Source organism: Myotis yumanensis, unplaced genomic scaffold, assembly GCF_028538775.1.
Source record: "Myotis yumanensis isolate MYYU_CA2020_CCGP unplaced genomic scaffold, mMyoYum1.0.hap1 SCAF_2, whole genome shotgun sequence".
NCBI lineage: Eukaryota > Metazoa > Chordata > Mammalia > Chiroptera > Vespertilionidae > Myotis > Myotis yumanensis.
In genome coordinates this window covers 148,408,869-148,416,457 of record NW_027223753.1, presented here as the reverse complement: position 1 = coordinate 148,416,457, position 7,589 = coordinate 148,408,869, and positions in this window count along the sequence as shown.

Genomic DNA, 7,589 nt, shown 5'->3' with positions numbered 1-7,589 from the left:
CATGAACATTAAAAAGACGTTTAGATGCTCTAAGAAAGAAGTGAGTATAATTAAAGTGTGTCAAAAGATAGAAAAAAAACATAACTTAAAAAGTTCTATTCTCAAAAAAATAAGAATAAAGAGCAAACAAAGTTATTTAAAACTAGAGGCCCAGTGCACAAAATTTGGCACTGGGGGTATGCCTCAGCACAGCCTGCACCATTTTCAATCTGGGACCTTTTGGGGGATGTCCGGCTGCCAGTTTAGGCCTGATCCCACAGGATCCAGCAGTCTTACATCCCTCTCACCATCTGGGAATGCTGGCTCCCAACTACTTGCCTGCCTGCCTGCCTGATTGCCCCTAACCACTTCTTCCTGCCAGCCTGATCACCCCTTAACCACTCCCCTGCCAGCCTGATCAATGCCTAACTGCTCCCCTTCCAACCCTATTGCCCCCACTGCCCTCCCCTGCAGGCCTGGTCCCCCCGCAACTGCCCTCCCTCCCTTGCAGGCCCAGTTGCCCACAACTGCCCTCCCCTGCCTGCCATCTTGTGGTGACCATCATGTGACCACATGGGGGCAGCCATCTTTGACTACATGGGGGTGGCCATCTTGTGCGAGAAAGTGATGGTCAATTTGCATATTATATACTTATTACATAGGAGGATAAATGCCATCTTAAATGCATCATAAGCCGAACTGGTTTGGCTCAGTGGATAGAGCGTCGGCCTGCAGACTGAAGGGTCCCAGGTTCGATTCTGGTCAAGGGCATGTACCTTGATTGTGGGTGCATCCTCAGTAACGGACATGCAGGAGGCAGCTGATGGATCTTTCTCTCTCATAATGTTTCTCTCTATCCCTCTCCCTTCCTCTCTGTAAAAAATCAATAAAATATATTTTAAAAAATGCATCATAAAAAATTTTAACTGACAAGTTTTAAAACACTCTCAAGTCCCCAGGCCTAAATAAATGAATTAAATAAGCTATCATGGAGTTTTAGACTAAAAGCTATGATTCCATAATTCAATATTGAAACAAATTCTTGCTCCATGTATGAAAGTATATAAGACATATTTTCAGTCAGATTTTAAAGTGTTCAGAGCTAAAATATTAGCTATCTATGTAGTATTCTTAAAAGTTGAAGTTTTCAGATGGTTTAAGATGACAAAATTAATCTGAACACATTAGAGGTATTAAAGATGTACTAAGAAATATTCCTGCATTACTGTTGGAAAATCAATGGGCAGAATGAAAAGATATATCTATATGTATAAAAGCCTAAATGACCATTCAACCACTTGACCGGTAGCTATGGTGTTCACTGACCACCAAGGGGCAGACGCTCAACGCTCAGGCATGGAAACATGGAACAGACTGATGAATCTCAGAGGGAATGGGGGAGGAGGGTGGGCAGGAGGAAATTAACCAAAGATCTTATATGCATACTAGAGGTCCAGTGCACAAATTCATGCACTGGTGGGGTCCCTCGGCCTGGCCTGCGGGGATCTGACCAAAACTGGCAGTCCGACATCCCCCGAGGTGTCCCGGATTGTGAGAGGGCTCAGGTCAGGCTGAGGGACCCCATGGGTGCACAAATCTGTGCACTGGGCCTCTAGTTAATTATAATATTCAAAAGGGAGTGTTTCCTTAAAATGTTACCAAAATGATAACAAAACTGAAAAATGTGGAGAGGTTTTTGCCATATTTCCTTGGGACATCTTGCTGAATCTTAAAAGCAAACAGTGTCATTATTAAGCTTTATCTTTTGTTATGAGAAGAGCCCTGTGATTACAACAAGAAATCCCCAGGGAAACATATATAGTTTCTTACATCCAACTAAAATTGATTTTCAACTCTTTTTAAAAAAGCAAAAATCAAACTATGACATGCTGGATTATATTTTTTCTTTTATCTTGTCTATATTTTCTACATACTCCTTAACAATGAGACTTTATTTTGTTTATGAGAGAAAATGTAGATTCTAAATAAAAATTTCTGAAATAGATACAAGAATATATGAAAAAATTTTTACTCCTCAATTAACAGTATTTATTTAAATATTTATAGATAACAATTATGTGCCAAGGGCTAGGTTAGACCATTCACATGTGTTCCCTGCTTTCCTGAAACTTTCAGTTCAGCAGGAAAGAAAGGCATGTAATACATAATCATGAAAACCATTAAAGTTTAAAATTCAGTTAACACATACCATTAATTCCTGTCTTTGCAATAATGATAATGAACTATTTGCTAAGGTAGTAATCTTGGTTCTATTTTGACTTCTTTTATATATGGTGTAAGAAGTATGAAAAAAAAATGGACACCATATTTACTCAGTAGGGTACTGAGAGATAGATTTGAAATTTTGGGAAACGTGAAGATTGCAAAGTTTATTTGCTTTGGCAAGTGTCAAACAATGGTTATTGGTACTAATTCAATGCCAACAGGGATCCCCATTTTGGGGTGTGGTGAAGGAGGAAACTTTATTCAGTGCATAACAGCTCAGCTGTGATATAGCACTGATGTGAGAACAGAATAGCTGTGGAACAACTCAATTGTGATACAATATGACTGTGAAAACAGCACAGTTGTGAGGCAGCCCTAGGGCCAGGCCCCTCTCTGACTAGACAGCTCTGCTCTGCTCCTGCTGGTTCTGCTCTTCTTTGCTCTGCTGCAAGCTAGTCTGTTTTGTGCTGTGCTGGTCTGCTCTGCTCTGCTCCAGTGAGACATCTTTGGTGTTTCAGCTCAGCCAGGGAGATGCAGTCTTTAGATTTCCATGGAAAGAAAAATGTGCTTTAAGAGCTAGAGGGGAGTTGGCTTATATAAACAGAAGACCCTGCCCCTGGTGTCTGATTGATCTGTCCTCATGCAAATGAAGACTCAAAATCCTCACAGTTTGATTGGTCCAAAAGATACTGTCCTAATTGGTTAAAATTGAGCTGCACTGATTGTTTTGAGCTGTGCAGATTGTTTGAAACAAGCAGCTATGACTAGATGGGAAAAGCCTCAGTCCTATTGGCTGAAATAGAAGTATAGGAACTCCTCTACAAAGACTGGCTCAAATGGCAGAAATATAGTACAATTCAGTTCAGAGGCAGGTAGTTCAGTGCAGGCCTCTTCCTGAAGTGCAGTTTGTGTGAGAGGCCCCTATATAGAAATGGCTGCTAGATTATTTTTTAAAAATTGAGTCCAGTTAGCCACCAGGAGCTCTTCTTAGTAAGTGTCTTCTTTCTCAGTGTTCACATAAGTAAGAGGTTATTTGATCATCCTGGTTATTCCTATTTACTTAGAATAGGACTTGAAGAAATCACATCATCACTCTTATCTTCAGATTCTTCTTTGAAATACAGATAACTTCTTTCTCATCCTGCTCATATGAGGATTAAAGAAAACATCCATCTATGTTGCTAAATACTATGCTAGAAACTTACATAGGTTATATCATTTAATCCTTACAAAAATATGAAGTTGTTATTATGCCCATTTTATTGATGAAGAAAATGAGCTTCAGAATGATTTAAAAACTTATTACAAGTTGTACACAGGGTCAAAGATGGAGTTGGAGGCCAGCCAGTGTGGCTCAGTGGTTGAGCATCAACCCCTGAACCAAAAAGTCACTGGATCAATTTCAGTCAGGGCACATGCCTGGGTTGTAGGCTCAATCCCCAGTAGAGGACGTGCAGGAGGCAGCCAACTTGTGTTTCTCTTTCATTGATGTTTCTATCTCTCTATCCCTCTTCCTTCCTCTCTCTCTAAAAAAAAAAAAAAAAAAAAAAAAAGAAGAAGTTGGAACATGAAGTTAAGTCCTTTGGATTCAAGACCCTATTCTCTTCCCACTAAATCTTACCTTATCTCACAGCTATTTTAAATTTAAAAGAATACATTTATAGATAATACATAATTCAAGAGATGAGGCCCTACTGGTGAAAGAGCTGATGCCATGACATGCAAATGAATGTCTACCAGGAATGGAGGTGGTTCTTCTTGGGAACAGGGGGATTGACTGGGTTTGAAGTCCTTCTCAGGCCTAAGAATCTAGATGGGTTTGTTGTTTATTGTTGTTTTAAGATATAAGTATTCCTCCTTTGCTTCTGCAAGGTTCCTCTTAAAATAAAGCCAAAAGTAGTGGCAGTTGCCAAGAAAATAACTTGCATCATTTGTTTCTAATGCAGGTGGTTGAAACTTGAGTTATGCTGAAATGCTGAAACACAATAGCAATTTATGTGTTGGAAAACTCCCATGTGTGTCAAAATATGTTAGACACTGCATCAACAACAGGCTGCTTAAAACCGTTACGGTGAATTTCTTAGCTATTTGCAAACTATTTGGAAGTATGAAAGGGAGAAGTGTAAACAATTCATGAAGTTTACAAAAGTGTTGCAGCATCTTGGAAATACAGTTAATTTTTAACTTGCATGTCTTTAACATTAAAGCACATGAAAACACTAAATTTAAAATACCTAAACTTCAAATATTAGCAGTCTAAAGCCGGGTTTGGTAGCCAGGAGTGACTATTTTATGTTGTACTCCCAATGCAATGAATTTGGAAAGAAAGTACCATTAGTCAAAAAGATTTCCTCTTACTTGAAAAATTCCTTCCTATCAAACCACCTATGCCAAATAAAAGGGGAGGGCATGTGCCCCCTCTCTCCCTTGCCCAGTACAGGCACCTTGTTCTAGGGATTTCTTGAGCATGTTAAAAATCTAGCTGGAAAGCAAATAAGCTGATTAAGACCAAAGAACTGTAGCAAAAGTATCTTTTTTGGACAACCTATTTCTGCCTGCAATGTAGATTCTGATTCTAAAATTAGGAATTCTAATCCTGGTTTCCTGCCCTTTAGAAGTCAATACACCAGTTCAATGTCTCAGATTTTGTATTTCTAAAATAAAGATGGTAATTTTGTATGTTCTATAAATTAGAAGCAGAAAAGAAAATATTTGCATAATGTATTATCCACATTTCTTTTGGAGAAAATGGTGATTTATGCAAATCATCATCACTAGACAAGACAAAAGAATGAAACAGGCTTTATTCATTTCAGTTTTGATATTCACAGTTTAGCTAAATTTAAAGTAATAATAAAAAATGTTCTGAAACTGTTAATTATTAAATGTCAGAGGCTGATCAAGTTTATTGGGTATCTTTTCAGCATGTATATCTGTTTGCAAAGAGAAGCACTGTGTGTCTGCTTTAACTCCAAGTAGCACTAAAAACCAAAGTCAGCTGGGAGGATCCCCATGAGAGCATCTTCACTATAGTTGTTTGGCATCCAGGTGTTGTTATAGTCCCTCTCCATCTACCTTATGCTATAACCTGATCCTATTTCCCGTGACTTGCTATAGTTAGTGTCTTTTTACTTAGTTATGCCGCCAGGTGTATTTTGGGTGGCTAGTTTCTAATCTAGATTACCAAACAAGTAAATAACTCTGAGATACAATGAGAACAAGGGCAGAGGCCAGGCTTTATATTCATCTCCTATTCCCCTTCAACGCCTAATACAATGCTTGGTGCTCAGTGTTTGCTGAAAAGAAATTAAATACTAAACAGAGATTGTGGTTATGAATACAGAGGGGAGAAGTGGTGGCTGTAGCAACTGAGGATGAGGATGCAGAATCCCAACTTGGGAAACTGCTTTTGTGTTCATTCATTTCTGTTTGTGAGACTGCAGATTGACTGATAGACAACTTAGCAGCAGAGTGCTACCAAAGAGAGATCTTTTCTGCTTATTTTCCATTAGGCAGAAACTAAAAACCACTGAGACTTCCCTGTTGGATCCTGATCATGGAGATTTCTGAACAAAGGATGTGGGACAGTGTTTTCCTGTGAGTCCCAAACCTCCGATATGTATCAAAGCTGCACCTTCAAAATCCCCTCCACCCCTGTGGCCATTACCTCCTTTTTGTGCTAATCCCACTATCATCAGTCACAAAAAAAAAAAGAAAGAAAACCAGAAAAAGAGTCCAGGGGTACTAATCTATATAAAATTCCTACAAAAAGCAAATACAGTTAATACCATGTCTTATTACATTGAACCCTCCCTTACCAGAGTGAAAAAATGTGATAGGATCTGTAAGACTGAATCCTTTTTACACACCACTATTCAAACTAATCCTCTCTGTGGTTCAGGGAACAAAGAATTCTGAAATGGGGAAACAGGGGTCCTGCTTTTTATTTCCTAACTCAAGAAAAAGCCATTAATCTAATACCCTGCACTGTATTCAGAGCCACAGCATCATCAAGCAATTGATGGTCTGGCTAACTCACTATTAAAAAGCAAATAGTCTGTCTAGCTTTAGAATCTCCTCCCTTAGACAGAGTAACCGCAGAGGAAGCATCAACAAAAGGTAATAACTGGGCTGAGAGGACTTCTATTTTGGATTTCTGGTTTAGTCTTGATATTAGCTAAAGCTGTTTGAGAAGTTTTAATACTTTCAAATGTGAATTTGCTCCCCCTTCTGAAGTATTGTTTCCATTTGGTCCACATTAAATCATTTGTCTAAGATTTACAATAAGTCTGTTTACTAAAGCGAGGTCAAAACTTTGTCCCTAATATAGAATATTAATCAATATGTACAAAAGAGTGCAGTTAGAATAGTTATTTAAAGAAAAATATCAGAATTATTCTGAAATGTAAATTTTTAAGACACTATTATCTACAGCAGAGGTTCTCAACCTGTGGGTTGCAACCCCTTTGGGGGTCGAATGACCCTTTCACAGGGGTCACCTAAGACCATTGGAAAACACATATATAATTACATCTTGTTTTTGTGATTAATCACTATGCTTTAATTATGTTCAATTTGTAACAATGAAAATACATCTTGCATATCAGATATTTACATTACGATTCATAACAGTAGCAAAATTACAGTTATGAAGTAGCAACAAAAATAATTTTATGGTTGGGGGTCACCACAACATGAGGAACTGTATTAAAGGGTTGCAGCATTAGGAAGGTTGAGAACCACTAATCTTTGGCTTTCTAATTTTTTTTTTTTTAATTTCTTTAATAGCAGTCCTCTTATTGTCACCAAACTGTCTGACTCCTTAGATTAATTATGACAAAACACATATTAGCATTTTTTTAAAAATAGCAAGTATTATGATATGGTGAAGGTATCATCACAGAAGTAGAGGCAGAAAAACATGAATAAATATGATGTAGATCAAAGAGCCAATGGGTACTGATCCCAAGAAAAGAACTAAGAACACAGTACCTTTTTATCCATCCATTCATTAATCATTATTTACCCCCAAGTTACTTTCAAAGTTGTGTGCAAAATTCACGAATGAGTTCTTGACAGATGAAGAAAGAATAAAAACGAAAGAAGAGTAGGAAGCAAGGGAAGGAAGGATGGGGGGAGAGAGAGAGTGGGAAAGAGAGATTGAAAAAAATGAATTATATATTATCCATTTTTTAGTGAAAGATAGTTTAGGACAGACATTTTTGGACAGTTCAGCTAAATACCATGATGTTGTGGGGGGCAATTTATTTATTTATTTGAAAAGTAAAATGAAATTAAGAAAAGTACTAGTAAGATTGGAGCCAGATCAGACCAAAATTTAAAAGAAGAGAAAGAAAGGAAAGAAATCTAGTTGTATACTGCTA